Source organism: Homalodisca vitripennis, unplaced genomic scaffold, assembly GCF_021130785.1.
Source record: "Homalodisca vitripennis isolate AUS2020 unplaced genomic scaffold, UT_GWSS_2.1 ScUCBcl_6656;HRSCAF=13961, whole genome shotgun sequence".
Classification (NCBI taxonomy): Eukaryota; Metazoa; Arthropoda; class Insecta; order Hemiptera; family Cicadellidae; genus Homalodisca; species Homalodisca vitripennis.
The window spans coordinates 1-25024 of NW_025782764.1; the positions used below are offsets into that span (position 1 = coordinate 1).

The 25024-nt window shown below is 31.9% G+C and overlaps 1 pseudogene; it reads right to left on the reverse strand.

The window, feature by feature from the left end:
• Nucleotides 1-11754: 11754 nt before the first annotated feature.
• Nucleotides 11755-24876, reverse strand: LOC124373888 (annotated as a pseudogene).
• Nucleotides 24877-25024: the final 148 nt, after the last annotated feature.

Consider the following 25024-nt stretch of genomic DNA (forward strand, 5'->3'; position numbering starts at 1 on the left):
TTACAAAAACATGCGGTGACGCAGAAGCTAAAATAAACTCGTTGCATTGTTTTGACATCAGATACACCTAGACTACAAGACAGTTGTAATATTGGTGAAGATGATGTGATGGATTCGATCTCAAAGCATGGTGGATCAACCGAGTTGTTTACTCTCAAGTAGCTAATAATTGGAAAGATTGATTCCTTGTGGAATGTTGGGTTAAGCTCAAACTCACCTTTCCTTGTAGTGCAGCATTGAAAATATGGATAAGCTTGTACTCAGATTCAAGACACTGCACTAAGAGGAAGGTGAGTTGGGGCGTAACTCAACATTCACAAGGAATCAACCCTTCCGTATTAAAGCTACCCCATGGGTCTAAATATAAAATCTATTGTTTGAATAATTATTAAAATATTTTTTTCACACACTCTGTTTTAAAAAGTGTAAACAAGCTAAGAAAAATATGATCAGAGAAAAAGTTATTTCGGATTATTAACCCTTTCGATAACCTCCTATTTCTTCCTCCACAAAAACTAGCGCTGTGATGATCATATTTCAATCTTATGAAAAGTTCCTCTATCAATTTTAAAATGAATATAAAAATCATATTGGCCATCTGTTTCCAGAAGTAAACTGATGTTTAAAACAATATTATTGCTAAATAAATCATATATATATATAAAATATTTTATATGTAATATTGTTTATATATATATTATAAATAGTTATATTATATTGTATATTGTTTTATATATATATATATATATATATATATATATATAATATATATATATATATATATATATTCACTTCGAGTGTATTAAAAGCAGAATTGCTCTGTTATATCAATTAATTAGACTTCTTGATATAAAGTTCCTTTAATATTTCGGCTTTTTGCCGTTTTCAAAAAGGTATAATAAGGTATAATAGAAAATAACATCAAAGCAAACAAAATTTACAAAAGTAAATAAATAAAAACTGACATAAATAAATAAACAAGAATTCTTGAACATGTGGTTAACACCAAAGAGAAATAAATAATATCATGAACAGAGAATGAATTTAGAAAAATAATTTAGAAAAAATAATTTAGAAAAAATAATACATAATAAAAACAATTGATCATTTCATCTTTTATTCAGACCAAAGGGTACTTTTTGATTTTAATATTAACTGATGTGCCTGTTCTAAATTTTCTAAGTCAATTTTGTTTCTATCTTCGGGTACTTTTGCAAATACCTGTCAGTGCATAACATTGTTTCAAAATTTTGTTGGTGGCCTAATGCGTGTTGTGAAACCAATTTTTCATCCTGTTTTTTAGACGAACAACGATGATTATTCATTCTTATGTGCAATGGATTTGTTGTCAATCCAACATAATCCATTGCACAATTTTTACATGTTAATTGGTAAATTACATTTTTACTTTTGCAATTAATTTCTCCTCTAATGGGGTAAATTTTCTTTGTATTACTACTGGTGAAAAAATTGGACGATTTTATAATTTTGCAAGTATTACATCGTTTGTCTTTACAGGGTTGACACTTAAAATTTTTCTTCTTTTCTGAATTTTGAATATCAGTAGGTGGCAATTTGGGCCGTACCAGAAGATTTTTCAGGTTAGTATTTCTACGAAACACTAGCCTGGGTGGTTTTGAAAATAAGTTTTTAGTAATTGGTGAAGATTCAAGAATTTTGTGTGCCGTTCTTAGAATATTGTTTGTTTTATATAAACCAGGAAAATATTTTGTTATAAATTTTACGTCATCATTCTTTTGGGTTTTATGAACATTAGAGTGTTTAATTTGATTATTTATAAATTTTGAAGGATATTTTCTTTTGACAAATGCATTTCCAAGTTTTTCTAGATAATTGTGAAAATCTGCACTATCAGTACATAATTTTTTGGCCCTAAACTGACAAACCCTTTGGTAATGATTTTTTGACATGTACAGGATGGCAGCTGTTGAAATGTAGATAATCCATTGTGTTACTGTCTTTAATATGAATTTTTGTTTTGAGAAATCCAGATTTAATAAAAACATCTACATCCAAGAATGTTATGATTTCTTTAGAAAATTTCCAGGTAAATTTCAAAATCGAGAATTTGTTTAGATTTTCCAAAAATTCTTTTAAATTTTCAAAGCTATTATTCCAAATCATAAAAATATCGTCAATGAATCTCAACCATACAAGAGGTTTGTAGGATTGAGAATTCAAAAAATCTTCTTCTAATTTTGCCATAAATAGATTAGCATACGCAGGTGCCATCCTGGTGCCCATAGCTGTTCCATTAATTTGGAGGTAATTTTTATCTTGAAATTTAAAGTTGTTCATAGTTAAAATAAAATTAAGTAATGTCATTATAAATTTTGTGCTGGACTGGCTTGCTTAGGTCTAGTGGTTAAAAAACTATGTATTGCTTCTTCGCCCAAACTGTGAGGAATGTTTGTGTATAGAGACTGGACATCAATGGTAACCATAATTGCATCGCTGGGAATAGGTTGCTTCATTTCATTCAATCTTTCGATGAAGTGATCGGTGTTCTTGATGTGTGACTTCAAATTTTTCACCATTGGCTGCAAAATGTCGTCGACAAAGCTGGAGATTCTTTCTGTTGGAGAACCATAACCCGAAACTATCGGTCTCCCTGGTGGTGGCCTTGTTTCCTTATGAATTTTAGGCAAAATATAGAAAACAGGGGTTCTTGGTACATCAGGAGTTAGGAGAGCTAAAGTTTCTTGACTTATATCTTCTTTTGGTCCCTCAACTGCGAGAAATTGCTTAATATCATTGTTAAAACGTTCAGTTGGGTCGTAATCGATTTGCTTGTAAAATTTTGTATCATTTAATTGTTTATTAATTTCAAAAATATAATCATCGAGATCTAGAAGTACTATTGTGTTGCCCTTATCTGCTGGTAAAATTATTATGTCTTTATTATTCCTAAGAGATGTGATAGCTTTTCTTTCTCCTGCTGTTAAATTGTCATTACTCTTTAAGGAATCCGTGAATTCATGATGTGACAAATTAGATAATATGACATTTATGAACTGTTCAATCGGATGATCCTGGAGGTAGATTAGGAGGGGTCCAATTTGACTTCGGTTTGAACTTAGCAACTGAATTTGGGATTTTATTATCATTCATTGTGTTTTGTAGAAAATGAAACTTTAGCCTTAAATTACGCGCAAAAGCGAGGGCATCAGCAAGAAAATCCATATGATTGAACTTTGGTGTTGGTGAGAAAGTTAATCCTTTGGATTAAAACAGAAACTTCTTCGGAATTCAGATCATATTTGGAAAGGTTAAGTATGTTAGAAGCTACCATGCAATTTTGTTCGTTGTTTTTATCTACAGTTTTGTCCACACTAGAAATCACAGTGAAATGTTCTGCCAATTGTCTTGTAGTATCGTTTTTGGAGATTATGTTGATAGTCTCTGGTGGATCAGTTTTTATGTTTACATCTTTATAACTGTAGCTATATTTTAAATTGACCTTATTCGGTTCAGTTGTGTTTATATAAAAGGTTACTGAGTTTTTTGTAAAGTTGTTCAAGTTTAGTTTTCATTAGATGATTACATTCTAGTAATATGTTATTTACAAACTCCGGTTCATCTCTAAGAAGCTCCAACAGAGAACAAAGTTTGTTACTATGTTCTTTAGATAAATTTTTGTATAATCCAAGAGCAAAACTAGTGAGTTGAAAACTAGTTTGTCTTGCGAAAGAAAATACATCATTTCTTAATTCAATTGGAAAAGCAAACACAGGAAATTTAGGCTGTAAACCTTTAGGTGTCAAGCCAAGATTCAAACAGACTGTAAGAAAAGCAATCTTACAATTCAACATGACAATTTTGAGGGCGTGGTATCTAAACTGGCTAGGGATACTGTGAAAATTTTGAGTTCTTCTGTTCATGATTACCAAATGTTATTTAAAGTAGAAAGTAGAAAGTCTCTTACCAAAAGGCTTTTTTCTATTCACTTTTCGAGTGTATAAAAGCAGAATTGCTCTGTTATATCAATTATTAGACTTCTTGATATAAAGTTCCTTTAATATTTCGGCTTTTTGCCGTTTTCAAAAAGGTATAATAAGGTATAATAGAAAATAACATCAAAGCAACAAAATTTACAAAAGTAAATAAATAAAAACTGACATAAATAAATAAACAAGAATTCTTGAACATGTGGTTAACACCAAAGAGAAATAAATAATATCATGAACAGAGAATGAATTTAGAAAAATAATTTAGAAAAAATAATTTAGAAAAAATAATACATAATAAAAACAATTGATCATTTCATCTTTTATTCAGACCAAAGGGTACTTTTGATTTTAATATTAACTGATGTGCCTGTTCTAAATTTTCTAAGTCAATTTTTGTTTCTATCTTCGGGTACTTTGCAAATACCTGTCAGTGCATAACATTGTTCAAAATTTTGTTGGTGGCCTAATGCGTGTTGTGAAACCAATTTTTCATCCTGTTTTTTAGACGAACAACGATGATTATTCATTCTTATGTGCAATGGATTTGTTGTCAATCCAACATAATCCATTGCACAATTTTTACATGTTAATTGGTAAATTACATTTTTACTTTTGCAATTAATTTCTCCTCTAATGGGGTAAATTTTCTTTGTATTACTACTGGTGAAAAAATTGGACGATTTTATAATTTTGCAAGTATTACATCGTTTGTCTTTACAGGGTTGACACTTAAAATTTTTCTTCTTTTCTGAATTTTGAATATCAGTAGGTGGCAATTTGGGCCGTACCAGAAGATTTTTCAGGTTAGTATTTCTACGAAACACTAGCCTGGGTGGTTTTGAAAATAAGTTTTTAGTAATTGGTGAAGATTCAAGAATTTTGTGTGCCGTTCTTAGAATATTGTTTGTTTTATATAAACCAGGAAAATATTTTGTTATAAATTTTACGTCATCATTCTTTTGGGTTTTATGAACATTAGAGTGTTTAATTTGATTATTTATAAATTTTGAAGGATATTTTCTTTTGACAAATGCATTTCCAAGTTTTTCTAGATAATTGTGAAAATCTGCACTATCAGTACATAATTTTTTGGCCCTAACTGACAAACCCTTTGGTAATGATTTTTTGACATGTACAGGATGGCAGCTGTTGAAATGTAGATAATCCATTGTGTTACTGTCTTTAATATGAATTTTTGTTTTGAGAAATCCAGATTTAATAAAAACATCTACATCCAAGAATGTTATGATTTCTTTAGAAAATTTCCAGGTAAATTTCAAAATCGAGAATTTGTTTAGATTTTCCAAAAATTCTTTTAAATTTTCAAAGCTATTATTCCAAATCATAAAAATATCGTCAATGAATCTCAACCATACAAGAGGTTTGTAGGATTGAGAATTCAAAAAATCTTCTTCTAAGAAAAATTTTAAGTGTCAACCCTGTAAAGACAAACGATGTAATACTTGCAAAATTATAAAATCGTCCAATTTTTTCACCAGTAGTAATACAAAGAAAATTTACCCCATTAGAGGAGAAATTAATTGCAAAAGTAAAAATGTAATTTACCAATTAACATGTAAAAATTGTGCAATGGATTATGTTGGATTGACAACAAATCCATTGCACATAAGAATGAATAATCATCGTTGTTCGTCTAAAAAACAGGATGAAAAATTGGTTTCACAACACGCATTAGGCCACCAACAAAAATTTTGAACAATGTTATGCACTGACAGGTATTTGCAAAAGTACCCGAAGATAGAAACAAAATTGACTTAGAAAATTTAGAACAGGCACATCAGTTAATATTAAAATCAAAAGTACCCTTTGGTCTGAATAAAAGATGAAATGATCAATTGTTTTTATTATGTATTATTTTTTCTAAATTATTTTTTCTAAATTATTTTTCTAAATTCATTCTCTGTTCATGATATTATTTATTTCTCTTTGGTGTTAACCACATGTTCAAGAATTCTTGTTTATTTATTTATGTCAGTTTTTATTTATTTACTTTTGTAAATTTTGTTGCTTTGATGTTATTTTCTATTATACCTTATTATACCTTTTTGAAAACGGCAAAAAGCCGAAATATTAAAGGAACTTTATATCAAGAAGTCTAATAATTGATATAACAGAGCAATTCTGCTTTTATACACTCGAAGTGAATAGAAAAGCCTTTTGGTAAGAGACTTCTACTTTCTACTTTAAATAACATTTGGTAATCATGAACAGAAGAACTCAAAATTTTCACAGTATCCCTAGCCAGTTTAGATACCACGCCCTCAAAATTGTCATGTTGAATTGTAAGATTGCTTTTCTTACAGTCTGTTTGAATCTTGGCTTGACACCTAAAGGTTTACAGCCTAAATTTCCTGTGTTTGCTTTTCCAATTGAATTAAGAAATGATGTATTTTCTTTCGCAAGACAAACTAGTTTTCAACTCACTAGTTTTGCTCTTGGATTATACAAAAATTTATCTAAAGAACATAGTAACAAACTTTGTTCTCTGTTGGAGCTTCTTAGAGATGAACCGGAGTTTGTAAATAACATATTACTAGAATGTAATCATCTAATGAAAACTAAACTTGAACAACTTTACAAAAAACTCAGTAACCTTTATATAAACACAACTGAACCGAATAAGGTCAATTTAAAATATAGCTACAGTTATAAAGATGTAAACATAAAAACTGATCCACCAGAGACTATCAACATAATCTCCAAAAACGATACTACAAGACAATTGGCAGAACATTTCACTGTGATTTCTAGTGTGGACAAAACTGTAGATAAAAACAACGAACAAAATTGCATGGTAGCTTCTAACATACTTAACCTTTCCAAATATGATCTGAATTCCGAAGAAGTTTTCTGTTTTATCCAAAGGATTAACTTTCTCACCAACACCAAAGTTCAATCATATGGATTTTCTTGCTGATGCCCTCGCTTTTGCGCGTAATTTAAGGCTAAAGTTTCATTTTCTACAAAACACAATGAATGATAATAAAATCCCAAATTCAGTTGCTAAGTTTCAAACCGAAGTCAAATTGGACCCCCTCCTAATCTACCTCCAGATCATCCGATTGAACAGTTCATAAATGTCATATTATCTAATTTGTCACATCATGAATTCACGGATTCCTTAAAGAGTAATGACAATTTAACAGCAGGAGAAAGAAAAGCTATCACATCTCTTAGGAATAATAAAGACATAATAATTTTACCAGCAGATAAGGGCAACACAATAGTACTTCTAGATCTCGATGATTATATTTTTGAAATTAATAAACAATTAAATGATACAAAATTTTACAAGCAAATCGATTACGACCCAACTGAACGTTTTAACAATGATATTAAGCAATTTCTCGCAGTTGAGGGACCAAAAGAAGATATAAGTCAAGAAACTTTAGCTCTCCTAACTCCTGATGTACCAAGAACCCCTGTTTTCTATATTTTGCCTAAAATTCATAAGGAAACAAGGCCACCACCAGGGAGACCGATAGTTTCGGGTTATGGTTCTCCAACAGAAAGAATCTCCAGCTTTGTCGACGACATTTTGCAGCCAATGGTGAAAAATTTGAAGTCACACATCAAGAACACCGATCACTTCATCGAAAGATTGAATGAAATGAAGCAACCTATTCCCAGCGATGCAATTATGGTTACCATTGATGTCCAGTCTCTATACACAAACATTCCTCACAGTTTGGGCGAAGAAGCAATACATAGTTTTTTTAACCACTAGACCTAAGCAAGCCAGTCCCAGCACAAAATTTATAATGACATTACTTAATTTTATTTTAACTATGAACAACTTTAAATTTCAAGATAAAAATTACCTCCAAATTAATGGAACAGCTATGGGCACCAGGATGGCACCTGCGTATGCTAATCTATTTATGGCAAAATTAGAAGAAGATTTTTTGAATTCTCAATCCTACAAACCTCTTGTATGGTTGAGATTCATTGACGATATTTTTATGATTTGGAATAATAGCTTTGAAAATTTAAAAGAATTTTTGGAAAATCTAAACAAATTCTCGATTTTGAAATTTACCTGGAAATTTTCTAAAGAAATCATAACATTCTTGGATGTAGATGTTTTTATTAAATCTGGATTTCTCAAAACAAAAATTCATATTAAAGACGACAGTAACACAATGGATTATCTACATTTCAACAGCTGCCATCCTGTACATGTCAAAAAATCATTACCAAAGGGTTTGTCAGTTAGGGCCAAAAAATTATGTACTGATAGTGCAGATTTTCACAATTATCTAGAAAAACTTGGAAATGCATTTGTCAAAAGAAAATATCCTTCAAAATTTATAAATAATCAAATTAAACACTCTAATGTTCATAAAACCCAAAAGAATGATGACGTAAAATTTATAACAAAATATTTTCCTGGTTTATATAAAACAAACAATATTCTAAGAACGGCACACAAAATTCTTGAATCTTCACCAATTACTAAAAACTTATTTTTCAAAACCACCCAGGCTAGTGTTTCGTAGAAATACTAACCTGAAAAATCTTCTGGTACGGCCCAAATTGCCACCTACTGATATTCAAAATTCAGAAAAGAAGAAAAATTTTAAGTGTCAACCCTGTAAAGGACAAACGATGTAATACTTGCAAAATTATAAAATCGTCCAATTTTTTTCACCAGTAGTAATACAAAGAAAATTTACCCCATTAGAGGAGAAATTAATTGCAAAAGTAAAAATGTAATTTACCAATTAACATGTAAAAATTGTGCAATGGATTATGTTGGATTGACAACAAATCCATTGCACATAAGAATGAATAATCATCGTTGTTCGTCTAAAAAACAGGATGAAAAATTGGTTTCACAACACGCATTAGGCCACCAACAAAATTTTGAACAATGTTATGCACTGACAGGTATTTGCAAAGTACCCGAAGATAGAAACAAAATTGACTTAGAAAATTTAGAACAGGCACATCAGTTAATATTAAAATCAAAAGTACCCTTTGGTCTGAATAAAAGATGAAATGATCAATTGTTTTTATTATGTATTATTTTTTCTAAATTATTTTTTCTAAAATTATTTTTCTAAATTCATTCTCTGTTCATGATATTATTTATTTCTCTTTGGTGTTAACCACATGTTCAAGAATTCTTGTTTATTTATTTATGTCAGTTTTTATTTATTTACTTTTGTAAATTTTGTTGCTTTGATGTTATTTTCTATTATACCTTATTATACCTTTTTGAAAACGGCAAAAAGCCGAAATATTAAAGGAACTTTATATCAAGAAGTCTAATAATTGATATATATATATATATATATATATATATATAAACTAAATAAAACTTTAAGTACAGCTAAATTGAATAATAGCATCCTACCCTAGTATCAATGATGCAATTAAACAAAACCTTGAGTAGGCAATTATTTACATTCATTCACTGAGTAATTTAAAACTTTTTAAATTTTATGTTTCAATTACAGGATCGAAAGAAATTAAACCTGTATTAGGATCTGTACCATTAAACCGATCGGTTTTCCCAATCCGAATACATGTACAAATATATCATTCAAGTGAGTAATTAAATTGAGATTGAAAAGGAGTGGACATTTAAGTTATTTATAGTAAATTACCTGTCCAATATTGTACTGTTCGTTGGAAAAACAACTATAGTTAATCGAACAACACACTATTTCATTTGTATCTATGCTTTAAATGAAATCTGTTTTTCTTTTCTGTTATTTAAAGTCATTATATGAGGAAAACACATAACAAATGCATATGTTCTGATATGTGTGTTTACAAAAAGCGAAAGAATAAAAAGCTAATATTTTTATTCATATAAAAATATTTTTTTTCTTCTATTCTTTGATTATTTGCTTGAAAACAAAACAATAGTAACAAGTTATGAACTATAATAATAAAATGTCTATGGAAAATAACAAACATATGGAGACATAATCAATTTAAAAATTTGCAGATACTCCGAATTGAATAATTCATTATCATCATAATTACTAGATATTTCCAAAATCTATTTTTGTTATTACAAATTTAGAATCCTAATTCTTTGATTTTCATTAATTAAAGAATTCATTAGGTCTTTTAATTTACCACTTAATTTTGTTACTCTTGCAAAAGAGATAAATCTATATTAGTGGTTTAATATAATGAAGCACTTCTGTACAAACAACAAATAGCTCATTACACTACGTACGTGAGATAAACTGTTACAGTTATCACACTCATGATGTCAAGAACAGAAGAATGTTGGGCGGTGAAGTATGTCCTTTATTACCTGTAAAACGGTTCATGTGAGCCATTCATAGCTCAGTAATTTCTTCCGCTGTTCACATCAAATGTCCGCTTTATGATTGAAACACGTAACTAGATCCATAAAGTACTAAACACATGTGTAACTGTTTATTATATTAGGTACTTTGTATTTCTAACAATTAAGAGCTATATAAATAAATTTTAAATTATTTGTAATTCATTTAATACATCTAAACATATTCGTTTAGGTTATTGGGTTTATTAATAAACTTACTTTATTGAGAGAACTTTAAGTCTTGTATAGTTTAGTATTTAAATAGAAAGTAATGAACAACTAAAGATTTAATCTCTGTTCACCAGATAATTCTAATGTTGTAAACTGTTTTTTTTTTTCTTGCAAATTGATCATAGTTATAAACGTCCCACACAATAGAGCATATATTTTGGTAAAATAAATAACAGCTATTTGGACCTGAAAATGAGGAATCAACCTGACAATCTCTTTTAGTAATCTACACACAATTTAAATTGAGTTTAGTATTGCCTAAGTACTAATTTCACACAGAATTAAAGAATTATTTTGAGGAAGTTTAGTTTTTAAAATCCAATAATCTGTATGCGCAATATAAGTAGGTAGTTGTTAAATTCGTTTTGGTCTGGATTGTTTGTTACATTTAATTCCTACCAAGAAAAATCTAAAATATTTTAACAATGCGTGAAATAAAAACAAACTTTAAAATTATAAAAGGCTCAGTGATATCTATTTTTTGTAACTCATGAAGTAATAAAACTCCATCGGCCATCGGCCATCGTTCATCGGGAACGTACTGTATGTTTTGCATCATGATCACAATCTTATGATGTAATGTTGTAAACTGCGCTGGGGTTTTCAATGTATAAGTATAAACATATTAATAAAATGACTATGTGACATACATAGTTGACTTCTATCAGCATCACATCTACTCCCACCCCCACCAACTGCAAACAACGGTTTCTGCGTCCGTTCACCAATTCCTTCTTCTTTTATAAGTAATTAGTCATAGAATAAGGTGTTTACAGCCATGGAACAAACAGCCATATCGTGTTATTATCAACACACACCTTTTGTTTTTTTGAATAGCACTATTTCCTTCTACTGGTTCTTCTTCTTTTAAATCTTCTTCTAATCTAAATATTCTTCTTCTTCATCTTCTTTATCTTCTTGTTCTTCTATTTTCTTATTTTTCTTCTATTTCTTCTTCTTCTATTTCTTCTTCTATTCCTTCTTCTATTTCTTCTTCTATTTCTTTTTCTTCTTCTATTTTTCCTTCTTCTTCTATTTCTTCTTCTTCTATTGTGTTTCTTCTTCTTCTTCTTCTAATTCTACATTTACTACAAATATCGTTCGTCATACAATTTATTACCTGCCAGTCCCAGACGTCTATATTACTTTATAACAAGTATAGATAAGTTTACTGTGAATCTTCACGTGGGGCTGAGAGTGTTAATGTATCTTTGTATTTACCCTTGAAGTTGACTCGGCGAAGGAACCTGAGTAGATCGGGACCTCGGACGTGGTGTCATGGCGGCACATAGAGGTCCAGTCTTACACAGAGCCGCGTGCATGTCCCCCAGTGCTACAGCCAACGACATCACGGCATCGCTTACAAACTGCAACTGATTCTCGAACGCTGTGTTATCTCTCGTGAGGCGGTCCTGGGGGCCACAGTTGCGGGAGTAACCGCTGGTTGTAGGGGGTGGCCGGGCTGCCAGGGTAGCGACACTGGAAGTGGTCTTCCCAAAACTCTGTGGAAGAAAACCAATTTGTGGTGGTTTTCGATTTTTTATTGACATTAGGATTGATAAATTATACCAAACTGTACTGTCACCAATTTTGTAGAGCTTATATTATTACGATTCATCATTGTATGAAACTTCTGAGAAGTGTGCTTTCCAGTGAATTATAATTTATTAATATTTTAACAGCCTGCTTTATTGGCAGCAATCTTTATCTTAGCTCCACAAGAAATTATAACGTTTACACTTTTACATCCTTCTTTATATTTGTAATATAATGTGCTTATCCTAATATTAGAGATATAACATATAATAAAAACTTAATACCTTCAATACTTATATTAGCTTGTAGAAAATAATTTTTTATGTATTGTTTAATTTTATATAACTTGAATAATCAAAAGGTTTATTATTTAAGAGAAGAAAACAAACTCGTTTAGGTGTGTACTAAATAAAATCTTTAAATTGAGATACTTCCCATATTGTTTACGATCATATATAACTATGATAAAGTGTTATACTGTTTTATGAAATAGTAATAGAGTTTTTGTTTTAATCTTAACTCAAGTATTGCGATACTTACGTTTGAAAAATATTTTTGGCCAAACCACACTTCCTGAGATTTATAATTCAGATCAAAAAACATCTTTAGTTTTACCAAAATTAAAATATGTGTACGCTTTTAGTTTTGTTATAATTATAAATTAAACCAAATAGTTATAATGCTAAATTATATTGATTTAGGATTGCAGGAGAATTTAGTTTGTAACATTATTTTAAACATAGGAAGATCTGTACATGGTAAAAAAAAATAAAGCAATCAGAGAATTTTCATTAAAAACTTGGATTACATTGTGATGAACAACTTTCTCCCTATATTCTTTACATGTCTATTAAGAAAAAAGTATCCACTTCCAGGAAAGACTTTCAGAAACTATTCATACCAACAAACCAAGGATTCCGTCGATTATTTTCCACGGTAAGATTGAGAAAGTATTGGTCAAAAGCCTGTGACGGGATTGGCTTGAGGTTGCACTGACAAAGTTCCTTCCCACCCTCGGGCTCACTCCCCCTCCGACACCAAGGATCTCGCACTCCAACCGTCACTTCCTATCCAGGAGAAACTTCCGGTGGCGTTTACATCTTCTCACAGCACGCCATCAGTCCTGCCACCTCTTTGGTCATAGAACGCGAACACTATTGCACCTGGGAAACAAAAACATTTTTGATTCTTCACGTCGATGAATTTAACCCAACATCAAAAGGGTATTTCATTAGCTCTAAGATAAGCAATAAACAAGTTTCTCGTCTGTTTTGATAAGCAAAAAGCAAGATCACCTCTTGTTTGACAAGCGCCCAAACATTCTTACCTCTTGCCCTCGGCTTTGTCCTGCAACTTGAGTACAACGTTATCGTAATGCTCTATCTTCCGCTACCCCCCGGAGTCCCTTTGCGAGCTTCTCCTTCACAGCAATGCAAACACCTGCTTTCGCCAACAACTGTTCTAATTCTTCAAATGCCTGTGGAGATCAATGAACAAAAACATTACATTAAAACTTCTGAACTCGACAAAATTCCTTTGCAAAAACAAATCTGTAATTGAAATAGACGATTATCCCTTGCCTTGATCCCGTAGTTTTGACTCCTCGTATATGATGCTGACGTAACTCCAGCCCAGCCTCTTCACCAGCTCCACCATCGCCTGGGCCTGGTGATGGTCCGAGGGTATGGTGCGGGAGAAGTACTCGAAACCTTTGCTTGTTTGCTCAGCTCTGGACTCGTGGACCAGTAGGAAACCTGCAATATTCAACACGACATAGTCGAGGAGGTTTTCAAAAATAGTTCATAATTTATTTTTTTACATCCAATACTAATAAACGGTATTGTTGTCTGAAATTTAATTTGGTTTACCCATTGTTGTTTATGACTGTTTGTGTTGGGCTTCGTTGGATTTAAATTAAAACATATTGTTCTAATTCATAAACACATTGATTATTAGAAATTATTGATATTAGAGAAAAAAAGTGATGTGAAGAAAACTTACAAATGTAAATTAGTATTGCGTTTTACTTTATACCGAAATTTGCTTCTCTTTGGTTACGCTAACCTTTCTTCGTTTTGCCGCCATATTCTCGTATATAATAAAATTTTGACAAGTATTATTATCAATAAAATAATGTTTTTATATATAATCTGTAATGTAACAGTATTATATAATACAACTTTTTTCAGTGCATTTTTATTCTATATATTGTAAAGAAAAATGTTCCTTTTCTATAACTTTCAAACTAACCGTTGTCCTTATATAATTTAGGAGTACATTGACTATTACCTTCATAAAGTATTAAACAAATACAGAATTACTGACAAAAATAAACACTTTACAAAAGTGGTAATAGAAAACTAAAGCTGGATGTTTTATTCTTAATCACTAACTTGACATTGAAATAGTAAGATAAGACAAGAGTAACTAGATAAGATCAGAGTAACTAGATAAGATCAGAGTAACTAGATAAGATCAGAGTAACTGGATAAGATCAGAGTAACTGGAAAAGATCAAAGTAAACTAGATAAGATCAGAGTAACTGGATTCGATCAGAGTAACTAGATAAGATCAGAGTAACTAGATAAGATCAGAGTAACTAGATAAGATCAGAGTAACTGGATAGGATCAGAGTAACTGGAAAAGGTCAGAGTAATTAGATAAGATCAGAGTAACTGGATACGATCAGAGTAACTAGATAAGATCAGAGTAACTGGATAAGATCAAAGTAACTAGATAAGATCCAGAGTAACTAGATAATATGAGAGTAAACTGGATAAGATCAGAGTAACTAGATAAGATGAGAGTAACTAGATAAGATCAGAGTATCTTCATAAATTATTAAACAATTACAAAATTACTGACAAAAATAAAGACTTTACAAAAGTGGTAATAGAAACTAAAGCTGGACGTTTTTATTCTTAATCACTAACTTTACAGTGAAATAGTAATATAAGATAAGAGTAACTAGATAAGATCAGAGTAACTAGATAAGAACATAGTAACTAGATAAGGTCAGAGTAACTAGATAAGATCAGAGTAACTAGATAATATCAGAGTAACTGGATACGATCAGAGTAACTAGATAAGATCAAAGTAACTAGATAATATCAGAGTAACTAGATAAGATCAGAGTAACTAGATCAGATCAAAATAACTAGATAAGATCAGAGTAAGTAGATAAAATCAGAGTATCTAGATATGAACAGAGTAACTAGATAAGATAAGAATAAGATAAGATAAGAGGTTTTCACTTTATCAAGATAACAAATAAAACGATATGTGTGTTTTACAATATAATGTAAATATTTAAAAAAACTAATTAATTCCTGAAATGCATCGAATAAATCTAAAATATTTACTATTTTCAAAACAATAGTTCTAATAATAGTTTCAATTAACGATGGGTATTTACTTATTATTAATATCTAAAAATTGAGAAAAGCTTCTAAAAAGTATAAAACATATCGAATAAAGTTATAGTTCGTGAGTTATTACTTTTAGCAAACATTATTATGAATGGCTTAGTAGCATTAACGTATTTGTTTTCAGTAATTATTAAGGTATTGTTTTTTAATAAATTTAAAATCAATCACTCCAATAATAATATATTTTGTTGTGAAGCTTTTCATTTTTATTAAATTCCGATAATATTATTGTTATTTGTCAATCCGAAATTCAGGGTTATAGATAATGTAAAATAATAATAATGTAAATGACACAATATACCCTTGTCTTCAGGATGGCAGGGACAACTAACAAGGGAACTAGCCTGTAAATCACTGTCCAGTGTAACTTGGCAAACTAGTTACTCTACATCAAAGATCAGATTACAGACAAAATGTTTACTTGGATACAACCACATTAATCAACAAATCTGACTGATGCGTTATAAATATTGCCATATTGTTCACAATATATTTAATTTTTAGTATTATTAGACTACACTTTTTTGACTTCTTTTTAGAATTAGACTCTCTTGATAAAAAAATGAGAAGGAAGTAAACTTCTAGACAAAGGCGATGAGTGCCTTTTACAGAACCTTTGACATTTTGGTAATAGTCTATCAATAATAGTAAGAAAGTGTTCACAAGTCAATTGTGTATAATTTATTTCCAATATAAGGCCAACTACAGCAAGCCGTACGAAAGTAGTCCGATGGTTGCTTGTGCAACTGAATCCCCCCTCTACCCACCGGCGCAACAGTGTTCCCAGTTTTAAAGGTACGGCAAATTACTGATTCGCGTTTAAATCTGTTGGAATAAATAAATACATACAGCTATTACCTTAACTCAGACTGTACACTACGACCATAGCCACGCCATATCGGAAACAGCTGGTGATCGGGAGCGATTTGGGCAACGCCGCATTAAATATCATCGGTCCTACTTTTGTGCAATCTGCTGTAACCTCCGTTCGCATACGCAAACTACCACTACTTACTTTATGTAAAACATAAATTTTACTTATCATGTCAGACAAATATTTTTGACTCCGTCTTTAACAGTGGTATCAACACCTTATTTGATACCCCCTACAGGTCTGTGTTATATTTTTAGAGGGCGTGAACGTTGCTCCTGGAGAAATAAAAAAAGATTCAGGATAGTTCCCTGACATACCCCCAACTTTCCTAAATAGTATGTTCTTAGGAATTGAATGAGTGCATTAAAATCACAAGTGTTATGGATGTGATTTGCTTTCTCAAGTTAAAATTTAATTAGGAAAGCCATTGATGATAATATAACATCAATGCATGTTCTATTATACATCAAAGAGGAAAGCAAAGTAATGGAAACATTATCACAGGGAATTATCATGGAGCAAGTGCAAGCACACCCATGTGAGAGTTGTACTGTAAATTTAACACAAATAAGCTTGGCTGCAGCTATAACCGTTAATATTATGTGGAGGATTATCTGGTATCCATAGAGATGAACAATAAATTCTCCGCAAAATTGTTCAATTTTTCATAAATGTAGTCACAAACAAATTATTTCATATTTCTCAAACATGACAACTTTTTTCTTTAATCTGTCTGTTATATCATAAAAACCCTGTATTGTTTACCGACATTCACAATACGTATGAAGATTAATGGTTTTGACCCTATTGTGTCCTTCCTTAGGATCTGTTGTATAAACAATTCACGAGCAGCGATACGTCAACAATTTACGTTTGATAAACGGTTTCTATCCTCCAGTGGAATTCTGGATGATATATACCTGTCTGTGTGAACAGTACTGAATAAAGAAGCAGTCTTCCACTTTTGACTATGACTTATAGTGTTTTCCAATAGTGATAGCAATCGTGTCTATAGCCCCCAGAATGTGTGATGTAATTAACCTAAGGTAACCAGCTGTTGGAGGGAAGAATTAGAGAGTTTGGCACTCTCCAACAAAATATCACAAGTTAAGGAGAGCCTAGGAAGCTGAAATAGTTTTTTCCCATAGGAGTATATAAATCAAATAGTTACAACGTTCGTTGTTCCTTTGCCGAGAAATTGGTGGCTTTCTGAAACATTGTCAACTACTATTTCACGTTGTCGATATTTGATGATTGCTTACATAAACGTATGAGTAATTAGTCAGGCTTTGTAATTTTCGGGATTTCCTACCCTCTGTGATTCCAATTGTAGTAGAAGTTTTGTAGTATAGTGTACAAAAATATAGTTTATTTACACGCTGCAAGTGCAATGTTATTACACTCGTATTGACATAAAAAGTTCGTTAATTATTTTATTCGTAAAGTATTTAAGTATGTTGGATGATATTTTGTACAATATAGGTTTTGCTTCAATTTCATATTAGTTAATTTTTTATATTTAGATGAGAACTCACTTTCTTAATACGATAAATCGTTCTTTCAAAAATTCAACGATTGTATGAATTGTCTTAAGAAGGAATCTCGTTACAGTGATACTTGGCGTCGTCTATGTTACAAATGGAATCTGAGCATGAAGAATTTTTACCTGAGGAATATTGAAGAGACGCAGTAAGTTAGCCACCTGGATGGAGGTGACACTGGACGCTGCTCCCACCACACCAGAGATCACCTTTTCGCACATGAGTCTTGTTAAAGTGGTATTCGGCGTCGTCGTCTGTGTTACTGATAGAACCTGAGCATGAAGAATCTTACCTGCGGAATCTTGAAGAGCCGCAACAGGTTGGCCACCTGGATGGAGGTGACACTGGACGCTGCTCCCACCACACCAGAGATCACCTTCCGCACCTGAGTCTTGTTACAGTGATATTCTGCGTCGTCTATGTTACTGATGGAACCTGAACATATAGACCAGAATCATTGATGAAAGAAAGTACCTGCTAAGTTATTTCTATTGTCATTGAAAATTCTTTCGTTCAAATTCAACTCATATAACAATTATTGAAATTACAACCATTTTTAACTGCCTTTTACTAGTAGTTTTATCAAAGTGTACTGAAACCTCAGATTGGTATATTCTTATTTTCCGACATATTCATTTAAAATTTCATCGTAAACATCTTTTTGGGATGTTGGATTTGCCTCTTTAATGAGGTATAAAGCAATAATACAATCAAAATGCTAAGTATCGGGATTATTACTGACCTTAGAAATCTAAATCCCGACATCATAGTCGTAATTTAATTTCTAATTTTCAATATATTTATAAATCTTGAAATATTTTATGAAATATTTCCTAGAAGAATTTTATAAATTAACCTATAGTATTTGTCAAAATCGGTCTTTTTATATGGGTTTTTTAAAGTGTCGATGATATTTTACTGACAATGTAAATACTTTTATCCTGTGTATTTTGATTCAGGAATATCTGCAAGGAATCTACGTTGAAAGAAGAAAATCCTATTAATCTAAATAAATCACTGCTCCAATACCTCCTACGCGCCTTATTATGTCTGGAGAAATCCGCAACTGACACGTCACGATTGGATTTCGTTCGAATTGCACCACCTCAATATCCAAGGTGAAATTGGATTTGGATTTAGAATATACTTGTATGTCAGGGGAAATCATCATACTCGTAATACACTATGGAATAAAGATAGATAACGTTTCAACTTATTTTTAGTATTTAAAAGTGAGGAATAAACCAAACCGAAGTGTTTATTAACCGTTAAATATCAAATTTAATAATAAGTATTTAGTAAGTGAAAATCTGCACATCAACATTGAACCCCTTAAAAAAAGTACTTACTTACTTTAAAAACTACTATAGTCATTTTTCAAGCAGTTCTAAAGGTTTTATGATATGAACTCAGAAACATTAGAAAGCACTAAATTTGGCCAAAGAACTGTAAGATAATCTATGAGACTCTAATATAAAATATCTTTAGTTGCCCTCTTCATTGGCAAAACAATAATTTAAAATTTCCTTCTGTAACACATTTTACCGACCCTTACACTAGACAAATGCAGGGCAAGACTTCCTTTACACAAACTAACCTTAAATACAAATACACATATTAATGACCTATTGTAGAAATTAACCGTACGTTCCAATTAATTACGTAATAAATAACTGGTACTGTTTGTCCTTTTCTCCAATTGTTGCTAAAACGGTACTTGATTATAGAATATCTCTTCACTTTAATAAATCACATTGACATGGGCTGTCCTACTCAATATTGAATGAAAATGATCAAATTAATTCAATAACATGGACTACCGTTAGTGTTACAGAGTAATTACGCATGTACTTTAGAAATAGATATTTAGGTTTATCGTGTGAGGTTGTGACAGTAGACACAAATAAGTGAAAAAGTTCACATGAACTTATCCTATAACTTATGAACATATAATAATTCGATTTACTTAGTATCTGTAAGGCCATGTGTGTAAAAAACTCATATCTCTCATATCTCAAAATCGGTGATGCAAAAGCTGGGCTTTTAAAGTTTATCAAAGGGGTACTATTAAAAATTAAATAAATAATAACATTTCAAGAGAACGAAAAATATATTACTTCCGGTAATGGGGAAGCTGGATAAATGATAGAGAAGACGTGGATGATGTACAAGTCCCGTAACCATAACATGAGTATACGACATCCAGTTTTACTGCTGTGGAGGATGTATGCTGGATGTTTATATGGATAACAGCCCGATATTGTCTCACACGTGAGCTAACCTAGAGGCATACATAATGCATCTATTCAATGTGCAGGGTGCATATACAATTTTTTTTATTGAGTGTATTGACTCTTAATTGTTATCATATGAGTATTAATCGGATGATGAAATTCAAGTGACTACGCAAGTTTAATACCTAGTTTACTACTGCTACCTTTAAAATGATGCTATTGGTTTTCAATTGGGATAGTTTTTCACAGATATTGAGTGTAATCATCTTTTTAACATTAAAATTTAAATTCTAAAGAGATCAAAATTTAATATTCAACGAGGTGTGGTGGTAATTTGAGCAGAATTTTTGGACATCTTATAATGAGGCCTAAATGAAAACTGCTGAAGATAAAATTTGAAATTTTCAGTATGAATATGTCAGATGGCTGAAGGAATGTTGTGGTTTTTATTTAAATTTTCCTAAGTAAAATGTACAAAAAATACTTTTATTCTTTTTAAATAGTTAAAAACATTAATTTTCTTGTTTAAAATCAATAAAAGACATTTAATTACACAATACTATAACTTATGTACTCACGATAGAAATTTCTCGTTTTTTTGTCTTCAACTATTATTATTTGGATTTGTTGACAATATTACTTAAATTTTCTAATTTATTGGCCTGTGATTCCTCCTGGACTTTTTAAAATAGTCTGTCCTGCTTGTTCTGTCCTTAAGAGAAGTTACTCACGGGGCTTTAGGAATTAAAAACTATAAAATACTTTTCCAACCAAAAATCTGTTGCACAAGCATAACCTAAAATACAAATCATGGACTTGTTCTTAAATTCAAGTTTTCCACACACTTATACTTAAACGTCCTTGCATAATAAATCTGAATATTTTCTCTCCAAGATATTCCAAGATCCCACCTGAGACTTTGCTTTATTAATGGTAAGTCGTTAATAGCCGTCAACGTCGTCTGAAAGGCTATGGACGTTTGTGTGCTGAAAAATGAAATATATTTTGGTTACAAAAACGTGTTGCCTCATTTACTTGAAGTGTTATGGAAATTCAGAGCCATGTACATAAAGTGCTTGCCCAGCTGCTCTCGTGGGAGGAGTAAGAGCGCAATACTCCGAGTTATTTTAGTTATAACATCGCGTTTTTTGGGCAAATTTATTAATTAATTTTCATCTCGTGGCTGTACAGTACGAAAATAATTATAATTTTGGTATGCACGGACGAATAATTCGTTAATACGGCCCAGATAATCAAAATCACCATTGCTACAAGTTATAAATACATATTTGTAATATCGTTAACCTTTTTGACTTAAGTTTTGACTTATCCATAGTTCGGTGATATAACAGATCAGTACACTACGTTTCAAGATCTGTAATTTGACCCCATCCTCAGGTGGATAACTAACCCAACACGTGGCTACAACTAGGTTTAATTTTTTTTAATATTCTACAGTGTTTCGACCTTGCTTCAGTAAAAAATCACTTAAAACCATATTATTTTATTACTTTATAAAAATAAAACATTGATTATTAAAACTACATTATGAATACAGACTACAATATGTCTGGACATGAATGTGAGTTATTTCAAAGATACATTAGCCGGTTGGAACTGTTTTATTACTTACAGTGAGGATTAGTTATGTAGGATACTTTTTAGACTTTTATCACATTTCTTGCATTCTCAAGGTTTTCCATAAGAGATCTATTGAAGGGCTATAACATCCATAACTATCTCCTCGGCTATGGCGCTGTTTATCGTCAGCTGTATTTTACCAGCATCGCAACAATATCCGTTTACAATGCTGACGTCTATTTTATAACCATAATGATTGCGTTTTATGATTAAATCGCATAATGAATGTTCTGTTCTGACTATTTAAAAAATGCAAACTCTCAATTCTTTATTATCCTGCAGGGAGCTGACCTTTGATAAAGCCGACGGCCATCTCCAAACCATACGTGTCCTTGTCACAATCGTCCAGGAATGTGCGCTCCCAAGGTGAAGGGGAGTTGGTGTCGACTGTTGATCACGTCAAGAGTATATAGCATCGTTTCCAGCGCCTACAATCAGTACTTTTGTTGCAAACTTTAAACAAGTCATTTATAACAATACTGTAACTAACAATCTATCCATAGTAGTTATTGTTCTGTAGTCTGAGTTCCTAGAGCAATTTAAGGGAACAGCTGTTTTTTTTTTATAGATTCTAAAACTATTAAATGTAGAATAGGGTTCCGTGTACATAAAAATATTTATATCTACTAGTTAAATATATACAAATTTAATTAATGTAAATAAAAGTAGTTTTAACAGGTATGTGGTGGGTCTTCCGGTCATAGGTTAGTTTGGGTATTTAAATGCATATGTGACAGATACGGCCAAACATAAAATAACTAAATCGTAAAAAGTAAGGGCTTCTGTGGTGTAATGGTAGCAGATTCACCCGGCAAGTGAGAGATCCGGATTCGAGTCACGGCGGAGCAAGTACTTTTTGTGATTCAATGTTTATTGAAATTAAATTCGGCTATTGCCATTTACACAAATTTAATTATATATATATATATATACAGTACTTAAAATTAACAACAACAACACATGTTGGTGGCAATATTGTTGAAAGAAACTATGTATATTGACAAAAGTGTGTAAAATATTTAAATTTATCAAGAAACAATCCAGATGCCCAATGATATAGTAGTAGTAGTGGACGAAACTAACAAAAATAAGTAGTTCAACCTTGCAAATAAGGTTCCGAATGATGGGTTCAGGCTCAATCTACCACCCTCGGAATCATTTGATTTGAAAACCTAATGGGTGATCTCTGTGGAAAATCGCTTTCACTGACTTCGGAGGGAATTTGGCCTGGATACTGGGGAATCAGGAGAAATGCAAGTTGATAATCTTATCTTAAAACATAGGCGAACGTATAAAGGAAATATTTGCGACATTGTGAGCTACCCCAACAAACGACTCTTCAAAGGTTTGAGGCCTATTTCATACCGTGAAGGAAAATACGACATGGACAGCCAAATGGCCTTAATACCAACAATACTGCTGAAAATTTAGTATACGACACACTGGCAAAAACATATTACTGGACAACATTAAACTATGTACTTATAATCGGAATGAATGATTCAAATATTAGTTATTCATATTCATTGCAATATTCCATAAATGTACCATAGAAGTTCAATATCAACTTTGGGTTTTAGTACAAATTTTACCATTAAATTGTATACGTTTTCTGCATTTGCTATTAGGAAAATCAAGAATTTGGAAAAATTTTAATTGAACCTCATGGAAAGATTATATTTCATAATATCTTTGTTGGAATTAATCTGAAAAGCTTCTGGTAGAGACTTTGGAATGCGTACAGTACGTACGCTAAATTAAACCTAAGGTTACCAATTTTCATCTTGATTCTTTAAAAACAAAACTCAATCAGAGATGGAAAGAGAGAAAACAATCAACATGTAACTGAATGCCTCCTTGGGGCATGACTGGCCCACAGGTGACAGTGACTGATCCCCAAAATACTCGTATCTTTATTGAACATCTTGGGTATATTACACTTCATGATACACTTGTTGTTTGAATCATTCAAATACTAATTCAGATAGCTAGGAAAAACCTAAGGTTGCCTATTTATCTCTTGGTTCTTTTAGAAACTGAAACTTAATCAGACAGAAAGAGAACAAATCGACATGTACCTGAATGCCTGCTTGGGGCATGACTGGACCACAGGTGACAGTGTCTGAACCCCAAAATATCTCTATTGAACATTTTGGATATATTACACTTCATGGTACCCTGTTGGGTCTTTGGAATACACGTAGTTGGAATACAGCTAGAAAAAACTTAAGGATGCCAGTTTATCCCTTGATTCTTTAAAAAATTAAAACTTAGAGAGAAAGTGAAACTATCGACATGTGCCTGAATACTTCGTAGGGGCATGATGAGCCCACAGGTGACAATTTCTGAACCCCAAAATATCTCTATTGAACATATTGGATATATTACAACTCATGATACCCTTGTTGTTTGAATCTTTGGAATACAAATTCAGATAGCTAGGAAAAACCCTAAGGTTGCCTATTTTTCTCTTGACTCTTTTTAAAATTCAAACTTAAACAGAGAGAGAAAGAGAACCAATCGACATGCACCTGAATGCCTCCTTGGGGCATAAGTGGACCACAGGTGAAAGTGTCTGAACCCCAAAATACCTCTATTGATCATCTTGGATATATTGAACACTTCATGGTACCCTTGATGGTGTTAAATGCGAGAGATTCTGATAGAGTCTTTGGAATACAAGTTAGGGCAGCTATAAAAAACCTAATGTTGCCTATTTATCTTTTGGTTCTTTTAAAAACTAAAACCTAATCAGAGAGAAAGAGAAGAAATCGACATGTACCTGAATGCCTCCTTGGGGCATGACTGGACCACAGGTGACAGTGTCTGAACGCTCATGCACCATGACCAGTCCGCCGAGAAGAAGCTCCCCGGGCAACTCACAGACCCGCCGTACCGGCCAGCCACCCTTCACGGAGCCTGAGTCAGCAGCGAATTCTGCCCAGTCCGGAAGGAAGCTGACAGGGTCCGGCGTTGACGGTTTAAAGTTGACCTTGGTCGCCTCCCGTTTTCCTCTCCGGAGGAAGTCTTTCTGAATCATGTTGTCTACTGGAGAGGATGAGAACTCGGGTGATTCTTCAAGGTCAGAAATTGAACATACTTTGAAATTTTTAAAAAGATCAATTCTCTTCGTACTTGATGAGCTTTCAAGGACATCTTTATTCTGTATCGGTTCTTTTTCTTCTATTACAAGAGGTTGTAACGATTTCTTATTTGGATTAGCGTCCATTGAGCTAC